General features: G+C 46.0%; 1 long non-coding RNA gene across 1 annotated transcript; it reads right to left on the minus strand.

The window, feature by feature from the left end:
• Nucleotides 1–8,522: 8,522 nt before the first annotated feature.
• Nucleotides 8,523–11,193, minus strand: LOC120842506. Its single transcript, XR_005715942.3, has 3 exons — nt 11,008–11,193; nt 9,083–9,165; nt 8,523–8,612 (listed from the first exon to the last, which is right to left on the minus strand). It is a non-coding gene; the product is annotated as an uncharacterized LOC120842506 (long non-coding RNA).
• Between the last annotated feature and the right edge of the window lie 11,869 nt (nt 11,194–23,062).

The raw sequence follows: 23,062 nt of genomic DNA on the forward strand, positions 1-23,062 counted from the left end.
CTGGGGTTTTCGCCTTTTACGTTGATATACGGAAGTCACATTCGAGGCTCTATGACCATTCTGAAGGAGCTGTGGACAAACGACAGTTTCACCGAAGAGGTCAAGACTTCCTACGGGTATGTGTTGGACTTAAGAGACCGCCTTGAAGAGACGATGGAGCTGGCCCACAAGAATCTTGCTGAGGCGCAACAGATCCAAAAGAAATATTTTGACAAAAAGTCCCAAAACCGTCAACTGCGAGTTGGTGACCGAGCACTGCTTTTGCCGCCGACCACCCAAAACAAGCTGCTCATGGCTTGGAAAGGTCCATTTCCGGTTGTCGGAACTAAGGGAGGTTACGACTACCTCATCGATTTGGGACACACGCAAAAGCTCTTCCACATCAACCTACTCAAGCGGTACGAAGAGCGGGGAAAGCAAGAACAGCCTCAACCCCAGACATCGGCCATTTTCGCCGTCGAAGACGAAAAGGACGGCTTACTATCAGCACCGTCGCTTCAAAAGACACAAGGAGCCAAGGATGTAATACTTAGCCAAGACCTCTCAAAAGAAGAAAAAGATGAGCCAAGGGCCCTTTTGAACGGGTACAATGATGTATTTTCAAACCTGCCCGGGAAGACAAACATCCTTGATTGCCAACTTCAACTCACAAGCGAAGTGCCGCTCCAAACACCGCAGCATCCCGTGCCCCTAGCCATGAGGGCGACGATTGAAAAGGAAGTGCAGGAGATGTTGCGGGGAGGAATCATTGAAAAGTCAAAATCCCCATACAGCTCTCCACTTATTCTAGTGCGGAAGCCAGACAACACCTTCCGCATACGCGTCGACTTTCGTCGCATCAACATCTTGGTAGGTGACGCAGAACCCATGCCCCGCACAGATTATGTGTTTGCGGAAGTGGGGAAGAAGAGATACTTCTCCAAGTTTGACCTAGTTAAAGGCTACTGGCAAATACCGTTGACGGAAGAATCCAAGCCAGTTACGGCGTTTTCAACAGCCTCGGACTTGTACCAGTTCAGATACTTGCCTTTTGGATTAAAGACCGCTTCAGCAGTCTTCACAAGACTCATGAGAGAACTCTTGAACGGGATACCGCATGTGCAACACTATATCGACGATGTTCTCGTTGCCACCGATACTTGGTCAGGGCACCTGACGACGCTGCAGTGTTTGCTGGAGCGAGTTCGCCAGGCAGGCTTAACAATCAAGCCCAGCAAATGCGAGATCGGCATGAAAAAGATCACGTTCTTGGGCCACGAGCTAGAGGAAGGAAAGATTCGACCTTTGCTGCGCACACTAGAGCAGGTCATAAAGGCGCAAAAGCCACAAACGAAGAAGCAGGTTCGATCATTCTTGGGCCTGGCAAATTATTACAGGCAGTTCGTACCAGGATATGCTCAGATCGCCCAACCCCTAGTGGAAATGACAAAGAAAAGAGAGCCCAACAAGGTACATTGGACAGACGAAAGAGAAGAGGCTTTTAATATGTTAAAAGTCGCTCTCTCCGCTAGGCCTGTGCTGCGAGCACCCGATATCACCAAGGAGTTTGTAGTGCGAACGGATGCGTCAGAGACCGCGATTGGCGCCGTCCTGATGCAAGAGCACGAGGGATTGCTACATCCCATATCATACGCGAGCAAACAACTTCTCCCACGCGAGCAAAAATATTCCACGGTCGAACGGGAATGCTTGGCCCTAATATGGGCGGTTCAGAAATTCCACATGTACCTATATGGGAAACAGTTTACGGTACAAACGGACCACCACCCACTGCAGTACTTGAACACTGCGAAGTTGATAAACAGTAGAGTGTTAAGGTGGTCTCTCTTGCTTCAAGAATATAGTTTTAGAGTTGTACATATTAAGGGTAGCGAAAATGTAGGAGCAGATTTTATGAGCAGGATCTGAGTTTTTTTCATGCGTTATCTAGCAAATATGGGCCTTGTTTTGGTTTGTTTTGGTTTACCATGTATATGTCCACCTGTGCAACTGGATATTCTTTTCTGAAAAAGAAAAAGCTTAAAGGGGGGTTGTGTGGTGAACTGTGATCGGACGTTTCAACGAGGTGCAAGAAAGAAGACGACGGCATTCGGAAAGAAAAGAAGCACGAGACAACAGGGGAAGAAAAAGAAGTGGTGGCTGGAACAACGAGGACGACGGCTGACTGGGGGGGGGGGGGGGGGGGGGGGGGACAAAGTGACTTCACGGTATTGTCACACCCCATTTCTTTGTATTTTTCTCTTGAGCACGCTTTGCTTAGGATGGCCTCGCCCTAAGCAAAGCTAGCATGAAGGCTACCTGTACCCTGCTTCATACCTGGCGCCAGGTACAACGCTTTCAACGCTGTCAAAGCTGCTGGCGCGAAAGCCACGCGCTCGCGCCACCAACATTGACAGCGATGCACATGAGGTATGAAACTGAGTATGTCTTGAGTGCCTTGACTGACGCTCTCGCTGCACGAGCGCACGAGCGCACGTGCAACTGCCGAGGGCTTCATTCAGAGCAATTAGCTCGCGCTTTAGCCCGTGCGTCCAACTATACTTCGCCTCACGTTAGTATGGACTATTGTTAGCCGCGCGTGGTAAAAGCGCGAGATAGTTGCTTCGAATGAAACCTCGGCGGCTGCACGAGCGCTAGTGCAGCGAGTGCTCCAGTGAAGGCAGTCAAGGCTAGCCGCTCGCGCTAGCACAGCATTTGCGGTTAGTCTACGCTAAGGTGAGACGAAACTACACACTAAAAGTTTTTACACCCTTAAGGGTGTACATCAGTTTGTCCCAGGGCTAACACCCTTAGGGTGTTCAGGCAAACACCCTTTATAATGGGTGCTCGCCAAACACCCCTGGTAGAGGGTGCTTGCCGTAAAATGGGCGCCCCCTGGGGTGGCCCAGTGGATGCTGGGCCACCCCAGCCAATCCAGTGCCGGGAGAGTATCATGCAACGTTTTGGTTATGTGGAGTTCAAGCTCACATGACACTCTGCCGATGCTGGATTGGCCGGTAGCGTCTGCCGCACTCGGACGAAAGCTGAAATGAAGCATAGGCCCTAGTAAAAATTTTATAGGCATGTGTCCAATACACATATCAGAAATTCTAAATTGTACGAAAATCATATAAAGTATTGGATATTCTTATCATGATTCTCAGCTTATCATGTTTACTAAACACATTTACTTTTTTTCACCTGGGGGGGTATTGCCAAATCACATACAAGGCACATGATAAAGGAAGAACGAGTCACATTGAACGCAACTCACTTCATGAAGTAATACAAAAGAGCTACTTGCAAGCCACATCATAAGCCTGAGGGCAACTGGTAGTGCTTCCGGTGCCGCCCTTTCTCGAACTTCAAGTGAGCAAGCAGTGGCCCCAAGCATCGTACTGCACGGCTAAACCATAGTTATAAACATAATGGGCTTTTACAAATGAAGCATGTGGAGCTTTCCTGTTTGGAGATCAAGTACCAAGTTTTGTCTCAGAGGATTGCAGGAAACACGCTTCACTCATCTCCTTAAGCATATCTATTTACTAATTGGAAGCATGGCGGTCTAGCCCTTGACTGAACCTCAGACGACGGTCTTATGGAATCACCTTCCAGCATCTGTGGCATCCATATCCGATTCCATCGCTTCTAAACGATGCCTTAACAGTGTTAACTTTTAGCATTTCATTATTATGTATTTTTTTCATTCTTAAGATTGTCGTTTGTTTGCTTTTGATTGTTGTTTGTTTGCTTTTGATGTCTCCTTGTAACACACTCCCCTCTGCAATGTCCTCAGGCCCTGAGTAGGGTGACCATATTCCTCAAGGTAGAAAACGAGACATCCCAGCGGTAAAGGGGGGGGGGGGGGGGGGGGGGGGGTACTAAAGTTTGAGAAAAAATGTAATTAAATTCTACATGCGTGCTATTCCTACATGATTCTACATCCGTGCTATATCCAGTAACTAAAAAAAAATATTTCTACCGTCCTCGCGAAAGAAAAAGTGTTTGTGGGCAAGAACAGTCCTAAATTTTACTCTCTGGGTAAATATTGTAAAGTACCTACGGTTAGTTTTGTAAAATATACTTGCAACGAATAGGCATAGTTGCAGTTTGCTTCTACTCGCTTGGTGCCAATTTTGAAACTATGTACTTCTGCGAAAACGGGACATGATTCTATATTGGGATAAAAAGACGGGACGGCAGAAATGGACCTGAAAAACGGGACTGTCCCGGCCAAAACGGGACGTCTGGTCACCCTAGCCCTGAGGGTCTGAAGATGAAGATGCTCAGGAGCATCTTCAACTTCCTTCATCAGTAAACAGAAGTCCGCCATTAGTGTAGCACATATGGCGTTTTCAGATGATGATGATAGTGATCAAAGTGGCCAGACTGAATTCCGGAAAGGGTCTATTGTAGTTTTAAAGGTGGCCATTAATAAAAGCCAACCCAATTGACACGGTTCCCGAAAAAGCAACAGGCTTTGAGATATTCATCTGTTAATTTTTCCTTTTTTTGCTTAACCCTTTAAGCGCCAGCCAGTTTTCGAAAAAATGTACCCAAAATTCAAATTTTTTTTATAGCACACTTTGATAGAAGAATTCTTCCTTATTTCAAGCATGTAAGACATGGGTATAAAAGCTTAACAACTGAAAACCAAAATTGATCCAATCTTAGGCCATGTGCCCTTACAAAAAATTTTAATGAATTTCATTTGACAGTTTATGGAGTCTACTCATTACATCTTTTCGAGTCTCAATAGAAATGCAAACGAGTTTTGTAACGAGTCCGTAAGGAGTTTACGAAAACTATTGGCCACCGCGTTCCAATTGATGTTTCGACAAAGCTACCGCATAAAGTTTCCAATGTATTTCATATGAATATAATTTGAAAGTCTATTGACACCGTTTCGAGTCTGTGTTGAAAAACAATTGATTTTTTGTAACGAGTCCCTAAGGAGTTTACGAAAACTATTGGCCACCGCGTTTCAATTACGGTTTTGCCGTGCCACCTCATAAGAATTTCTAATAGATCTCATTTGAAAGTCTAGATACACTGCTTTGAGTCTCTGTTGAAAATCAAATGTTTTTTTCTACCACGTTGTACTTGAGGTTTTGACGTGCCATCTCGTTAGGTATATTCCGACGAGTCCGAATATACCAAATGAGATGGCCCATCAAAACCTGAATTGCAACGCAGTAGAAATTAACATTTGATTTTCAACAGAGACTCAAAGCAGTGTATCTAGACTTTCAAATGAAATGTATTAGAAATTATACTCCTAGCGTGGGTTTCTAGATAGACGGCTCTAAGGGGAAAGACGGCAATAGGTTGCATAACATGTGGTCCGGATCTAACGGTTGTTTTGAGGGAAGGGGAAAGTGAGTGCAAGTGTCACTTTTATGTATGCCTATATACGCATGCAGTGTTCGAAAAATGCCTGCATAAAACCGTGTGAAGGAGTAATAACTGGTTTATTAAAAATGCAAAATTCGAGTATACGGTACACTGCTTTCGTGTCCATGGGGGACCTTGTACTGCCATTGTGTCCATGGGAGACCTTGTACTGCCTTCATGTCCATGGGAGACCTTGTACTGGTAACCTATAAAGAAAAAAGATGCACAGTTACACGTTGATCTGCTTATCTAAACTTCAATGTCCGCGCAAGGCATCCTGTTCACAGCGCAGCACTACCTCAGCGCTGAATCAGTATTACAAACCGGGACATCAGTCCTTTAGGAAAGGAGGACCCTCAGAACACACGATACAAGCCATGGAAGTAGCAGTGACTCGTTGCCTTAACAGGACTGAGTTAGCGCTGCACTGTATGTGTGAACCAGCCCTAAATGCAGGTCACAATCACAATTCCTACATTTTTGCTCACCCAGGCACTTAATTTACACACTACCTTGATAGTTTAATGAGTGGCACTAATAACATTGTCAGGGGCACCATAATGCAAAAGTATATTTTGCCCCCGAGTCTGCGAGAATCAATCGCTCACTGTTTTTGCTGCTGCATTGCACTCTTTTATTTCGGCTTTTGAAAAGGTCTACCAAAGATAAGCGAGCAGATGTTATCGCTTATGAAGTTTACCAAATTTGAACATAGAGAAGCTAAGACTTATAGGCATCTCGCAGAATTAACATGGCAATTTGGGCCAACTGATCCATGATCGTAGACAAGCGCCGCAAAAAAACACGTGGACAATAAGTGGTGGTAAACACTGGCGCCAGTGTTTTATGTCTACTTGTTGTCCCTGTGTATTTTTATTTAATTTTTTTGTTTGTTTACTATCTTGAACAAGTATTTTTAATCACACTGGACAGGAAGGAAACGGTAATAGGGTTCTATGCGGATCATAAAGCCATGCTCCGAATGGGTGAGTATCAACTGCAGGTTTCACAACAGTGGCGGATCCAGGGGGGGGGGGGGACCCCCCTCCCTCCCCCCCCTTCTCGGAGGCAATTGGACATGAGTGGACCCCCCTGAGTGGAACCCCTTGAACAAGAAAGAATGGGAGAATAGTATCGTTAAAAATTTTCCGCCACCCCAAAACAAACAAAGGTCTGGATCCGCCACACTAAGTTTCAATTATTGGGAGGATCGATACATCAGAGGCCGAGTTTAAAAAGCAAACTTACGATACCCGAGAAGAAATCCGTATTAACAAAACAAAATTTGTCGCACCTTTTGAGTGACTTACAACTAAATATTACGACATTATCCAAAATGTCTCACAAACTTTTTAGGGCAAACATGGCCGCACATCACTTGGCTATTTCGCCGCGACCAGCAATGAATATAGAAGCGTGGGCAAGAGGCATGTGTTTTGCGCACTGTTCAGATGCATCCCTACTTGAAGCAGTATAAGGGCAACGCTAAACTACACACGGAGGATTCAGCCGACGAGTCTGCCGAGCTGTCCATCCAGCCCGTTAGAGCTAACCAGGTGCAGGACTGCGATCAACGGCGAGATGCGCCAATGAATCAACGAAAGCAAATGTCACACAAATCTTCAGTGCACGCAAAAGGATCCTTCACCTATGAATGGCGTGAACCTGATTTGGTGATCATTAGCGCCCCCTTGTACTTCAGTAGTGATTTTCAAAGTGGTGAGCGGCTGTACGACCCTACCACACGAAAAGGCACATTCCTGACTGGATGTGCCTTTTTAATGCCAAAGCATTATATGTCCATGGAGCGAAAAATCCGAGTTGTACCAAACGTTAACGGAGGAATAAAGAAAAAATAAAATGTACTTTCACGGCTGAGATTTGAACCCGGTGCTGCTGTGTGAGAGCCGGGCATGCTAGCTGCTGTGCTATCTCAGCTGCTTCGGAATGCGACATTACTCTCCCCTCAAAAAGAAGCTTGTCCCATTACAGCAAAAGATGGCATGTCTTTACCCGTTTTTTGTCCCTGTTTATCTGAGGCTGTTTTTTCATCATGTTTGACGGCATCGGCGTTGATGTGCCCGAAAGATGGTCATAAAAATATGTCCTCGGTTCGATGACATCACACTTCACGTGACGACATGACGTACCATGATGTGTGACGCCGTATTATGTAACGTAATACAAATATTAGAGGGGCACTTAGTTATACATACGTGGATGGAATGCGAAAGCATTGCCATTCCTAACAATAGAGGAAAAAAAAAGGAAGTGTCGTTAGGAATGGCAATGCTTTCGCATTCAATCCACAAAGGGGTACCTAAGTGCCCCTGTAATATTTTGAGTGGAGTAGAGCTCAAATAAACGCCGTACGGTGCAGTATATCCATGATTAAGTTGCTGCTAGTCGTGAGGCTTAATGTTTTGCACCAACAATACCATAGTTTTTCCTCGGTTGCGACGAAGTGCCACTGCGCTACGAACTTGCTAGAAATTTCTGCATATGCGACCACTTTCTCCTGGAAACCTATGGTGACCTGCCACTCACTTTTGGCCAAAGAACAGTGAAAATACCAGATGTGAAAACAGCCATAACAAGCATTAAAGAAATCAAGATGGGGGTCATAGCATTAGCTTCCCAACGTGGCGAGACTAGCACAGGATTTCTGTTACTCGCCGTTTAAGACAGGAGTCGACTTTTTCCGGTCTGATCTTGAAAACAAAGTTTGGTTCCGTTAATTTTGTAGCAGAAAGCCCGTGCTTTCCCGTTTGTGGGGTCATTTTCTCGGTTCAAAATATGATGCAGAGTCCTTCCCATAAAAATGCATGGGTGCCTGCTAGGACTCTTCGAAATGGTTAAATTAACTGAGGTCATTATACTCTGTTGCCACTCTAGAATAGCAGAAGGCCTTCCCACAAAGCCCTTCACTCTTTTTAATAAGCAAACACTAGAGAGGAGGAGAGCCGAGAGGACACCACCAATCATGGCGAGCAAAGGGAATTGTGGGAGGGGCTTGTGCTATTCTATAGTTGCAACGGATTATAACAAAAGTTTACAGTACTATGAAAACAAAAAGACCAAGTATGCACAGAAATTCGCAGGAAGTGTAGCAGGGATAGAATAGAAAAAACTGCAGCTGCAATATTTACCCTTTAAATTTCCCTCGACAGCACAGCAGAGATGACATGCTGGTCGTCAGTGCCTGGAGGGCCACCCCTTGTACTGGGAGCACATGTAGTCTGAAACGAACAACAAACAAAAAATTAAATGCATGAACAATCCGCACATGCTGTTATTTCGCTTCATTGGCCGCTTCAGAGAAAGCAAGCATGCACACCGTTGTCCAACCATGTCAACTGCTAGCCGAAACTTTCTGCCACCAGGATTAAGATATTGCTTGCGCTATAAAAAAAAAACATTTACACACTACCCAGCTGGCGCGCTGAAAGTTCAAACATTGAAGAAACTACAACATAAAACTTCAATGCAAGAGCTACACCTCGTGGACAATACACAAAAGTATGTTCAGTGTAAACCTTGGTGCACTGCAAGGCTGATTTACCTCAGCCAGTTTGGAACATCTGCAGTTCCATTCTTTTCAAGATATTATGCCTGAAAATTTGTGACAAATGAACTGGGTTAAAATTTTTTAATCGACACCCGGCCCAAATATTTAGGAAGTATACTAGTGGGTTAATTTCTAACTTACCATAATTATTTTCGGCATCCTGAAGGCGTCACTTCAGGGTCTTTTCATAGTGGATTTACCTCGCCCACACAGGTGCAACCACACTGAAATGTTTGCAAAGTTTCAGGCAGGGTAATTAAACGTCTGCAGTTTCTCTCGAACACCGCTGTCACAAATTTTGTCTTTTTTGTCATTTTGGGCTGTTTATAGGTGGTTTGGGGGCAGGGTCAATTACAATCCTCGCACATGTTTACCTGAGCGTCAAAGGCTTGAGCTCGGATGAGACTATACTCCTTTTCATACTTAAGGTGCAACGCTGTCAAAGCTACTGGCGCGAGCGTGGGGCTTGGTCTTGTTGATCATTTGCACGCCTTCTCGCACAAACAAAACCGTAGATGAAGCCACGCACTCGCGCCAGTAGCTTTGACAGCGTTGCACGCTAAGTATGAAAAAGTATAATGCCGGCCGAGCTTCAAACCATTGGGAAGAGGAAGACAAGCGTTTCGGGTTGACCAACCACGAACCTGTGACAACCGCATAGGTCATTCAACAGACGTTTCATACCGCTTAAACACTGTGTCGAACTGCATCTTGAAGTCAGTCCCAATTCCAACGGTGTATGAACAGGGGCATTAATTTCGTGGCATGCCTTGAAATGAATCTAAGTGACGCAAGCTGGGAACACACTGCTGCTGCTTCATTTGGGAATAACTGCGGCCCTCGGCTTGATCACATCACAATTGCAAAATGAAAGAGAAAAAAAAGAGGAAAAAGGAACAACTGCTTTATCAAAAGTTCTAACCGACAAATATAAACCCAGTTCAATTCTAGAAAGCCAGGGGACCGAAGTTTGTCCTAACAGTACAATTTAGTCCACTTCCATAACTTCAAAACAAAAGATGGATATCCTCTTCAACCATTTTGACTGAAAAGGAATATTGTCTCTGCATGAACCGAATTCCAAGGAAGTCTGACTTCGGAAATATAATGAAGTATTGTCAATGTAGTCAATTTATAGTTGAAAGACATCAGTACACTGCTAGACCAATAAGACATTTCCTAAAGCAACGGACCGAAAGTAGCATTAGGAATTCAATACGTGCTCTGTTGACATGAGCTACACTTTCTCGGACCATACACAGAATGATTGGCAACTTTTCATTACGCTACACATAGATACAAACATTAGGACAGATAAAGAAAACCCAACTAGTTAAAAAAAGAAAAAAAAAAACATTCTAGCTTAACGAGAAAATAGGGAGTTTTAGAATATCGGGCGCTACTTTACCGCGCGTTACGGACGGCAAAATAGCGAGGATTGCGGCGAAGAATTTTAGAATAGCGTTTCTCTGAAGGGGACCCCCCCAAACGCAAGCATCTCGCGCTTAAAACGCCACCAATATGTCGCGGCAGCTTTTATTTGAAAGTTAGAACGGTTTATCTTGAAAATTAAACAAGCTTTTTGTCCAGAGTAACATTTTTGTAGTTTTTTTACACTCAATGCCGCATGTTTTGTTTTTGTCGCTGCCAAGCTGCTCTGTTGTACTTACGAAGCCCAGACGATCCACCACCCAGGCATGCTTACATGTCTGCCGCGATCGTAAGTACACGCGCCTCGATAGCTTTGAGATGTGAATCCAGCGATTTGTGACGTTTTCAATACGCGTCGACCATACCGACCGCGGTCGCCGAGCGCGACTCACGCAGTTCCCGAGCGGGCGACGGCGTCGAAGACGCAATCAACGGAGATGTCGTGGGCGCCGCCTTTTGCGGTACGCCGCCTTTTAAGGTAACCACGCTATTATCGAAAAATAATGGGCCCCAAAGCTAGAGTCCGAAGCTTGTTTTGGGTCTGCGCATGCACAGCAGCCACGAGATTATTCTAAAACTCCATAATGTTCACTTCTCGTTCAACGCGTACAATGCAAACAAAGAAGTACACTTACCAACTGCGTTGAGTTGCTCGTTCTGTTGCGTCGTCGGCCTTCCGCGCTCTTCTTGAACATAATCATCACAAGAGAAAACTTCACAGATAGATAAACTTGATTAAATTAGCACATTTCCATTTCTAAAGGCATTTCCATACCGCGAAACGGAAAAACAACCTAACGGTCGCAAAAATGGCGAAACCATGCCGGAAAAAAAAAAAAAATACAAAGAACTGGTGTCGCTACCGATGGGGCGTCGAAGACGCGATCCTTAAAATATGAAACCGAAACCAGTAAAAGTTGCAATACTGAAACCGAAACTGACCAAATCGCGATAGAGGGGCGCCGTAAATAGATCTGTTCACATGATGCATCTAAAGTAAAGTCAAATGTCTCCTTTTTTCTCCTGGTTCTCCAGATTTTGTGTGATCTACACCAGGATACTGCATTAGCCCATATTTTAGGAAGTCTTATGTCTCGCTCGGACTGGTTTTTTATGGGTTCTGCTTCTTTATGTGTGTGAGTTCTTGTGCATGTCGTCATATTTTCAAATCAATATTTTTCATAGGTTGACATGGTAATGTGACAGGTTCTGGCAGCATGTCATGAATATTTGTCAAACATATTATATTTTGATTTCATGTTATGTTGTCAGAAGTAAACTGGAGACTGATTTTCTTACTGCTACACTTCGATCAATAAATATTTGTAAAAAATGATAGCATTCAGAATTTCTCCCTGGTTTCCAATTTTTTGTGGATGGAGTAATTTTTAAGAAAATTGAATATGAACTCGTATAAAATTTTGTGAACACAAAAAATTGCACGCAGGAGAGGCACTTTATTATCAACTATTTGCATGAATTACAACTAACATTATAAAAAACGACTGCTAACAACCGATGTTTTTAAGCATAAATTTAACCTATACACCAACTCATGTTTACAAACAAACCGGAGCGCCCCTAGCGGACGCCACCGGCGCCGCGCATGCGCGATGGGGGTGTGGGCAAAAAGCTCGCCGTCGCCCATAAACAAACCATTGAAATGCGATGTTGTCGGCGCCGGTGTGAGTCCCCGCGCTCTTTTTCGCGTTAGAATTGTTGACTCTACGTCTTCCAGGCGATGTCTGACTACTTGAGCAGCGTCAGCGAAATTAACGAGGCTCGTTACACCGCAAAACTGCGCGTGAATAATCTGATATGCGGCGATTCATTCCGCGTAGACGCCGCAGAATGTACGCTAAAGCCTGATTCACATGATGAGATTTCGCTCGCAATTTTCAGTAGCGACGTCGCTCGGACTGCAAAAGCGTGAACCGTAGCTGAGATGGTCGACGTCGATACTGAAAATCGCAAGCAGAATCCAACCAAGTGAATCAGGCATAACAAGTCGGTGATGGCCAGTGGTAACAATGATCAGCATCTTCTTGTATCTACTGTTTACGTCGAGCCTGCTTACCAACCTTCAAACTTAAGTCTTTTGAGGCCTGCACTTGATTCTTATCGCAAGTACCGGGCCCACGTTTGGTCTACGGGCCGGTGTCCTCTAAAAGAGCAGACGACAAGCAGAAACGTTTGAAAGAGCAGACGACGGTTCGAACGATCAGGCAACCGTTTGAACTTGAAGACGCACTGAACGTAGTTCGCAGGTGGTCCGTACAACTTGACGGTTTTCCGGCGTTCATTTTGGAACAATACAAATAAATTTGATGGCCAGTAGTATCCGTGAATTTAACCCAAAATGCTTCCCACCCAAGCAATCTGGTCCAACGGCGTCTGGTTTTTTAGAGCGCAGCTCTTAGGGGCCCGTTTCCAGCCTGAGCGGCGTCGCCGTCGCCGTCGCCGTCGCCGTCGCCGTCGCCGTCGGCGTAACCGCGCGTTGCATGCAACTCAGAGGAGATGCAACAGGTTGCATGCAACCTGACATGCAGCAGGTTGCATGCAACCTGAGATGCAGCAGCTCATAGGAGATGCAACAGGTTGCATGCAGCCTGAGATGCAGCAACTCAGAGGAGATGTAACAGGTTGCATGCAACCTGAGATGCAGCAACTCGATGAAGATGCAACAGGTTGCATGCAACCTGAGATGCAGCAACTCAGTGGAAATGCAACAGGTTGCATGCAACAGGTCACGTGACTCCCCAGGTCACGTGACCCCCCGGTCACGTGACCCTGAGGGGGTCACGTGACCACTCCGAGGTCACGTGACCCCCTCCCCCGAGGTCACGTGACCCCCCCCCCCCCCCCCGATGGCGTCATCGTCACTGATAACGTCACCGGCATCCGCATCGCCATCGTCATCATCGCTGATAGCGTCATCAGTGACGTCACTTATGACGTCACCGGCATCCGCATCGTCATCGTCATCATCACTGATGACGTCATCGGTATCCGCATCGTCATCGTCACATGAGTGACGTCACTGATGACGTCATCAGTGACGTCACTGATGACGTCATTGGCATCGTCACGTGGCCCCCCAAGGTCACGTGACCCACCCACCCCCCTTACCCTTCCCTCCCCCTCCTCAAGAGCTGCGCTCAAATTCGGCGTTACAGGGAGTTGTAAACGGCTTTCACTTTTTTTTTTTTTTTTTCACTGGACATATCCGCGTTCTCGGACGAACCGAGCGCATGAAAACTGACCTTCAAACCTTTCCCGACTCTCTTAAAACAGCCCCAGTCGCAGCATTTTGACGAGAAGGCAAATTTTTGTCTGGTTCCTTTCAAAACAACGCAGGAATACACGTCTCAAATGGGCACTTCCGCCCACAGCCCCGGACCGGAAGTGCGTCCGACGCGCCACCACCGCGCCGTGACGTAACAGAGATGAGTTCGTGTATACATTTATGGGGAGGTCCACATATAAGGTTTCAGAAATCCTTTCATATTATTATTTAGCACCCTCTTCTACACCCTTCTCACACCCTCCACTAAATGGAGGGTGTAACACGAAACAACACCCCTCTCGGTACAATAATGTGGGTGCAGTAGCTGATTTAAGGGTGCTAAAGGGGTGTAGTCAAGGGTGTAAATTACCAAAACACCCCTTTTACACCCTTAAAGGTGTAAAAACTTTTAGTGTGTATACGCGTCGCAAGTGGGCTCATTTTCGTCTTCTGCGCATGAGAAAGGAAGTAGCGGTGACGTCAGAACGCCGAGCCCTGATTGGCTGACCGCGACCCCCTTTCTCAGCGTCGTCTGCTCCTTTGCAACGTCGTCTGCTCGCAACATCGTCTGCGTCTGTCTCACCTTTCCTGCGACTTTCAGAAGTGCACGTCTTTACATGCGAGCTCGACTTCGCCTTTCACAGAGGGCAGGCGAAATAACTCGAGCGGTATGTTGTTTTTGTCTAACAACTAGCAGACGAGCATCAAGGAGGGAATTCAGAGGACTCATTGGCGAGGTCTCCCGAGGTGCCGAGGTTTGTTTACTAAGAACCGGGAGGTGAGCGTGCAAGTTCCCTCCCAAATACTTTGTCCCTCCTTTCGTGTGCGGCGAGACCCCCCATTCTTTAACAGCGTCGGCGGGTTGGCGCAGTTGACGTCGTCTGCTCTACGTCTGCTAGTCAAAGCGATGGCTGCTTTACCTTTCCTGCGTCTGTCGGAGATTCACCGCTATTTCACCGGCGAGAGTCACCGTTGCCTCGGGAAACAAGGAGACAACAAGAGGAAGAAATTGACCTCTTAATCCAAAAGTGAGGTCAGCGATCAAAGTATAATACGGGAAGGGTTCACAAGGGTCGCGCGGGCATATTCCACTCAGCACGCCAGCCGGTCGTGGGCAGACGGTCGCCGAGTCCGGGAGTGCCTGCTAGGCCTAACTGCCGTGCTCGCTTGGTCGCGTTCGGTAGAATCATGGCCGTCGGAGCTTTTCCCGGGTGTTTGTGGATCCAGCGTTCTTGTTCGTCGTGGTCTGTTTCAAGTACTTTTTACTTTTTTCTTGCTGCTTGAAGTCGGGACGCGTGAGAAGCGCATATAGAAAAATAAACGTCCGTGGGTCGTCGCGACCGCGACGCTGTCGGCCATGCTGATTTGATCGTAAAGCGCGAGACACATGCGCGAAAAATCCATCCGATCCGACGTCCGATCCGGCAATGCGACTGCCTGATCAGAAAAATTTGGTCGCTTCAGGCGTCGGATCGGCGATCCGACATGCGTCCAACGCGCCAGATAGTTTCGCACGGCGGACGGATTGTCGGATGCGTCCAGCCAATGACAGCCCAGCTAGCGCGAACGTCATGATGACGCACTGAGTCTGGCGGGACGAAGCGAACGGCGAGGGGAAGCCGGAAGCGTGGATCCCGCTGACCCATTCAAGAAAGATGGCTTCGGCAAAGAATGCACGCGCTAACGAGAACGAGCTTCTGACTTCGCTCGTGTGAGCTAAACCGTCAATCTGGGACCAGAGATCTGTGAACGCGGACCTCCGCTGAAGTGCTTGGATCTCCTGGGCGGAGCCGAACGGATCGTCGTGTCGCACGCAAGGTCGGAACCGTGTGTCACCAACTGTCGCGTGCGGCGATTCGGAGCGGCGTTCGGACTGTCGGATCGGACGTCGGATCGGACGAATCTGCCGTCCATGTGTCTCGCGCTTTAGAAGTGCGTACGACAGCTTCAAAGCTGTCGTAGGATTTCGTCGTAACCTGCGCAAAACTTGCAAAAATTTCGTTTCGCGAATACAAATTTGTTCTTAAGTTATGGCTTACGCATAATTTTGGCGTAAGATCGTTTCCTGCGACTTACGAAAGTCGCAGGAAAGGTAAGACAGACGCAGACGACGTTGCGAGCAGACGACGTTGCAAAGGAGCAGACGACGCTCAGATAGGGGGCGCGATCAGCCAATCAGGGCTCGGCGTTCTGACGTCACCGCTACCCCCTGCGCAAGAAGCAGACGAACTTGCCCTCCGCATACTCTGTTTCACCTTATAATGTACCGCAGAAAAGGCTACAAGCGCGAGCTCCTTGCTCTAGGGCACATCAAGGCGGCACAAGCTCACGTGCGTTAAGAGCAGCTCCCAACGCTATGAGCTCGCGCTTCTAGCCATGTCTGCGGTACAACATAAGGTGAAACGGAGTATAGTATATAGCCAAAAGCAAGCAAAATACGGTGTCAGTAAAACGACTCACCTTTCTAACAACAGAAGAATGACGAGAAGCCCGCACGAGCCATTCAGGCACAGCTCAACCGACCTTTCGCGCGACATGACCGAAAAGCCACCGTCCGCCAAGTCGACGGCCCCAAAGCCATCCACTGAGCCGCAGCAAAAGCCGCATCTGTTCAAATTGGTTTTGAAAGAATTTTGAGCTGCTATTAATTCTGAAATGTTAGGTTATAGAGCAGAGTTATTTATCAAGAATGAAAATATGATAAATGTCTAAATTAAGTGTGTGACTGCAGTGCCACTGAACGGTCGTCGTAGTCCCTAGCTCCCGGGCCGCGAATTGGCTCGAGTGGCCACTCTTTTCGTTTACCGGGTTACTCTATAGTTGAGGCCCCTGGCATAGACCGACACGCGGGCTTGACGTCACGGAGCGGCGGCGGCGCAGCGATCGCGCCGGAGCCGGATGGTGTGGGCAGAACGGCGCGCGTTTCGCATGGGCGTCATAGCATTTCAACATGCCGCGAAGCTGTCTTGCCGTTAATTGCACTAAAAGGTACAAAAAAAAAGTAGCGCAGTGAGTTTCCACAAGTTCCCGGAAGATTCTAAAAGGCGCAGAAGGTGGATAATACCCGTGGATGGAAAAGAATGGTCGCCTCGCGCGGACGACCGTTTGTGCGGCAAGCGCTTTCTTGAAGGCAGGTGTGGCTTCCATTTCCATCTCCGTCCCGAGGCTTGCTTATGTGCAGGGACACCATCCTCTGATCGAGACCACCCGGATTTTGTTCCCACGGTGTTCGCGCACAAAGCACCGGCCAAGCGCTCGTCGGAGGCTCGCTACGAACGTGCTACCAAGCAGAAGGGGAACGGCGACAGAACGGCAGTGTTGTAGGCTTTACCGAAAAAAGTAACGAAATACGTTACTCGTTACTTGCAAATAAAAGTTGCGCGTTACCGAGCTACGTTACCTATAAATAAAAAGAACGCGTTACCGCAACCGACCAAAAGTAACGCACGTTACTTCTGCGTTACTTTTTAAACTATAATTTAACACGTTTTACTGTTTTGACGATACAGGTATGCATAAGCTCATATATAAAAAAAAACATTACGTTCATGCAGAAACTGAACGTAATTACTTTATCTCTTTTTACGGTTTCACCTAAATACTCACGAGAAAAAAAAATGCAAAGAAAAACGCAGAAAACTCAGAAATTCACATGGCTTGACGCCTAAAAACACGGGAAAAATTGAAGTGTAATTTTTTTTTTAAGAAGTGAAGTAGTAACGAGTAACGTAGCGGCGTTACTTGAAATAGTAACGTGAGTACGTTACCCGTTACTGTGTCGAAAAAGTAACGAGTAGGTTACTACGTCACTGAAAAAATAACGCGTTCCTGGTAACGCCGTTACTTGTAACGTGTTACCGACAAGACTTCAGAATTGATAAAGTGTTACTGCTTGTCATGCCTTGTGGTGATGAGGGTAGGAAAAATATACCTTGACTCGAAGATGCTCTGTGTACTTATTCAATTAATGAATACACTTCCGCAGATCTACAATCTGCTCATCCCGCCGGCAGTGCGGAAACCGACTGGAAGTAACCGTAGGCCTCGAGAGGCTTGTACGCCTGCACCGTGTCGGCCGTGAACTGGCTTGGTGAGAAAACTAAATAAACGACGACGTGAGCCATCGACTTCGGTGGCAGCAACTTCACGTCGGAAGTCCAGCAGGCCTTGTTTGCGGCGTACGGATCCTCGAAGGCAACGCCGTCCACGCACAGTTTGTTTCGATACCGCTGCCGTTCAGGCTTTGGTAGCGAGCTCAAATAGTTAGGCATAGCACACGACATACGTTGTCAGGAATACAACGCACAAATAAAGCTAGCAGCGTCCCTACAACGTCAACAACGAGCGCACGCCACACAACGCAATGGCGAAAACACGGAGGGCCGGGCCGCTTTTGCCCACATAGCTTCCGCGCATGCCCGGCCTTCCGGCCGTGTTCGTAAACAGAGCCGCTCCGCGTGTCGGTCTATAGACCTTTTCACCCTCCGCCGCATGGGCGCTGCCATCTTGGAATCACGTGATGCGGCCGCCATTAGGTTGCTTCAACTTTTTGCTCCGCTCTCCCGTCCGCGCCTTGGCGGATGCGTTGAATTCGTGTTTTTCGTCGCGTTTCACCGCGTCTCTTGCAAGTTGCCTTACTCCGTAAAGTGTATTCCGATGCTTATACTTACCATGCAGTCGCATTACATCATTATGCGCGCAACTTCTGTAGTTGATTTTGTAACACGTTTTGAATATTTTTTACCGTCGGCGTGCGGGATACGTGTGAAAAGGTTTTATAGGAACAGGAATCGGCGTTAGCACTTGCGCACATTGAATACATATATGACTTGAAGAGAGCCTCGAGGGTTCAAATACCAATAACTTATGAAAACTGAGGTTTGGTTACTAATAAGGGCGGAACATTTACAATAGGAAACCCAATGTTCTTATATATATGAGTGCGCATTGGTGTGAAGGAAGGAAATAAAAACACTCAGCGTAATTAGCCACGTGTTTTTTCTCAAAACATGGTGTTTTGTTGTTACAAAAGATCGAAAACAGTTTCTTTTGATTACACTAGAGAATTTGTGGCCAAGACGCGGGAACAAATATTTAGTTTGAATTATTTTTTATGCTAGGAATAATGGCACCTTAACATTAGGCAACTTGTTTGTTCGCAATATTACACCTATATCTGTTCATTTTTTTCTTAATCGCATGTGTGATATAAGCATTCGCTTTATCGGTTTATTTAGGAATTCCACGGATTTGTATATCGTGCTTGGTCCCATGTTCATAGTCTTTCAGTTGCTTGAGTCATTTTTTTAATATAACCATGCCAGTTTCAGTTAATTTATTTCAACACAAATATTTGAACTTCCCGCGTAAGAAACTGTCACAGAGAGCTTGATAGTGCCTATGATTCACAAAGTGCTAGGCCGAAAAGAATCGTTCTGCGTGAAAATCACCCGAGTGCAGCCGGTTGTCGACGGCGAATAGGGATTTACTTTCAGTAGCAGGCGACGTCAAAATGTGCAAAGCGCATCGCTTCAAGTCAGTGAACAGCTTTCTACACAGGTCCATTGAGTGGTGCCTGGCATTCTGCTTGAGCCAAGCTTATCGGAGATCATTTCTTTTGCGCTCTTTAATTTCATTCGGCAAATTTTACGGAAGATGAATATCAGACATTATTTGAAGTCTGGCATTCACTTATCTTACGATTCTCATACCTTGAGGACGTCGTAAGCAAATGTCCATATAACAAAAAGTTTATTTCATAGGGCCAATATATTGAAATGCTGTAAATGAGTACTTTAGTTAAACAAATTTTCCAGTCAGCCTAGGCTGGTCTATCAATATATGTCTCGAGCGCTTAATTTCTTCAAATAAAACAGGCCGAGACAATATCACTTTTTTTATATTGTCTACGTGATTATATGAAATTTTTCTAGTCATTACAAAAGACGTTTCCAGTCTCGAAGTTAGAAAAGGTTGGTGTACGGAAACCAAACATCGAACAGTAAACTTGGAAGTTCATCTGTTCTTGGTGATTCAGCAGATTGTTAATCATGTTGTCGACCAGCTTTTTCACTAAGCACTCATGCAATATAGTCTGTTGCAATATAAGATGATCAGTTCAATATCTGACTTGAGCGCGAGCTATCTACCTTCCGCACCGCTCGGTGCACGCACAGCCAAAGAACGGCGGCAGGCAACGAGCGCACGCTGCAGGCGGAGCTTGTCCTGCTCTTTTTCTTTTCTTAAAATTAGTGTCCGCGAGTACGGATGTGGACAATGGTGCTCCTCCCCGTGCATCAGCGCAGTTGTTTCACCGCCGAACCTGGCCGAAGTTAACGATGGACGGAATCAGACGCGTACAGTGTTCGTAAAAAAAGATCGCAATTTAGGCTCGAAACCACTTCGTGGTTTGCCAAGTGGCTCAATACTATTGTTTCATTCGCTGCGTGCTACTAGAAAGAAATTCATATCGCAAAATTAATCGAAAGTGACGTGAAACAGTATCACAATCGCGTGCACGTTGAAACCGAAACCGACCAAATTGAAGCAACCTAATGGCGGCGAGTGCGCCAGCGCCCTCTACCCGCCGGTCAGGCAACTACTGAAATGAAAAGGTCTATACGCACGGCGCTTGCGTATGCGGAGGCGCCGCGCCGCCATGAGGCGACTTCCGCTTGCGCGCGCCCCGCACACGTACGTGGCATTCGAGGCCAGAGAGCGAACTGCGAAAACCGGGTGAAGTCGCTAAAGAATGTTATCGCATTAAAAAAGTGTGCTTCGACAAAAACCAGGGGTCTTCGAAAGTGCGTGCTATCCTTGAACCTGGACAGCCGAATTTTCCAAAGCTTCACAGGATGGAGGGAGGAACACGCGTATGCTATTTGTGGGGGCGCTCATGTTGTTTTTGCAAACAGCGATCGTCAGTCCTTTTGAAGCCCGGAAAACCACCCGACGCTGTTCCCCAGCCAAGAACTGTCACTCGGCTCTACGTCGCACCCCTCGATTTCACAGGTCGCCCTCAGACTTACACGCTTTATTAAAAAAGTAATCAATTAAATTTACAATTACTCGAGGCTAAATTGTAATTAATTATAATTACAATTATCCTTCTAGAAGTAGGTAGCCGTTACGGCAAAAGGTAATCCGTTACTTTCATGGCGTTATGCTTCCAACGTTACTGTTGCAATTATTGTCGCCCCCAGTCCCAATTACTGACACTGAGTATTTAAAGCAATAGCTGTCTCTCGAAAGTCTCCTCCAACATCTTGCCTCATTTCTTCGTGAAGATGTCGATTGGTATACGCCGAACATCCTCTCAACTAAGGCCCTTAATGGGAGTGCCATATTGTGACTCATGAATGCTTGACGCACTCCATTGTGCATCAACCATTGTGCATCAGCTCTAGCGAAGTGATGGAAGTGCTTTTTACCCTGAAGAAAGAGCAAAGCTTCGACGTTACAGCCGGTGTCTGATATTGTCAAAATCGCGAAAATCTGTAAAGCAGTAATACAAATTGCGAAACCTGGAATACAAATTAATTTATGTACATCTAACTATATACCGCCAAATATTGCCAGACGGTCGCAAACGAATTCACTGAAACAGGCTGGTTACACGTGACAATGAAATCATAAATAACGTTTCGGTCTATATTCTTCTTTACAGATCGATACCATATTTATTATTTCATCATCATTCTGAGCACGTCGCGCCTCGGTCGAGAAGTTGGTATAAGAAAATGGAATTTTTTTTATAAAAATATAAGTAATAAAGAAATAAAAACACGAAGACAATCCTAAAAAAAACATTGAATTAGAAGGTCGGTTAAAATAAGGCGGTGTAAACACACGTTCGAGGTACATACATCTTTTATGCCGTAAAAAGTGCAAAGGGCACGGGCCGGCAGTGGTGTACACCAGTGTTCTCCATATTGACGTCCGCTGATGACACGGGTAGCGAATGACAGATACCTATGCCCCACGGGCCACAGTCTCGAAATTCATTCCTCCCTCAAACCCGAGATCTCTAGCATACGTCAGCTACCATTTTGTTTTCTTGCCTTACTAAAAGTTTGTGTTTGAGGTAAGATGTGTCCTGCTGTGGTAAAAACAGTTGAAGAAAATACCACTCACATTTTCGAAGTGCTCGCAAAAATCTGACGCACAACAAAAAGATTACTCTGATGCAGATAACCTGACTGAAATTCACAATTAAAGTGGGCCAGCGCTAGATGTCTGCCTATAAGTAAGTCGTTTTAAAACTTGGTCAAATAAGGCGAAAAGAAGCAAAATAAAATACATCCTGTTCTCTAAAAAACGATGAGAAGTGTTCTAATACATTTTGTGCAGACATGCAACTAGGATGTTTTTGGCTATGACACCTTTAGTTGTTATCACATCGCTTTTAGATAAATCTTAAGGTAGACGGAGCGTCATTTCCTGTTGTGACATTATGGATGTGGTCGTATTCACTATAACCGATAGGAAGACTTCTAATCATTGTCTGCGCACTTGCTACCTCGGTCATTTCGAAGACGTACATTATCATTCTGTGTCTACCTTCCCCCGTCTTGGATCGCAAACAAAGACTCAAAACAAATTTTTTTTGACACTGTTAAGGTAAAGCAAGGGTGCAGGCGAGCTGGTTGAGTATACAGTATTATTCAGAAATAGCCATCCTAAAATCAAGAGAAAATTGCGTGAAAGTAAGGAGTGGGCTAACCTTCGCTGTGCAATCGAGAAAATCTGAAAAAAAAGCTATTTTTACATCATGCGTTTTTTTTTTTTTCCAAACATGTTATCGCGGCTAGGGGCAATGAAGCAAAGATGACTGCACTTTCCAGTCAGCAATGCTCGCTTATATTCCGCCATAGGTAACTCGACGCAAGTATGCCAAGGTCATCATTGATCCGAACACTACGATTACTAGGAATGGGCAATCTTTCGGTGTTTAAAACAAAATAACAAATCTAGCCAAAAATAGGGATGGGCTGCCTTTCGGAGATGCGGCATCTCTCGGGATTTTACGATATACATTGCTTTAATCCTGGAAAGTGGAGATCTTATCCCACTCTCCAAAGTTCAAACAATGTGGATATAGCTTGCCTGCACTTCTGTTGTTTCTCTAGAAATACCCATTCGAATATTTTTGTCATTTTGTTTTTAAGGTTTGTCCACACAAAACAAAAAGATGACGTGCTTGGCGTTGTAAAAAATGGCTTTGTGGAACTGAAGAGTACCAACCCTGCTTAAGCGCTGTTCAATGTGCGTGACAGCATGACTGCAGTCAACTTGACTAAAATAAACACTTTTTTTTCTGGGTTCGGTGGAAAGTGTGTGTGTGTGGGGGGGGGGGGGGGGGAGGGGGGGGGGAAGGGGGAAGGGGGAAGGGGGGGCGTGAATAA

The sequence above is a fragment of the Ixodes scapularis genome, unplaced genomic scaffold (genome assembly GCF_016920785.2).
Source record: "Ixodes scapularis isolate PalLabHiFi unplaced genomic scaffold, ASM1692078v2 PGA_scaffold8__174_contigs__length_109621045, whole genome shotgun sequence".
NCBI lineage: Eukaryota > Metazoa > Arthropoda > Arachnida > Ixodida > Ixodidae > Ixodes > Ixodes scapularis.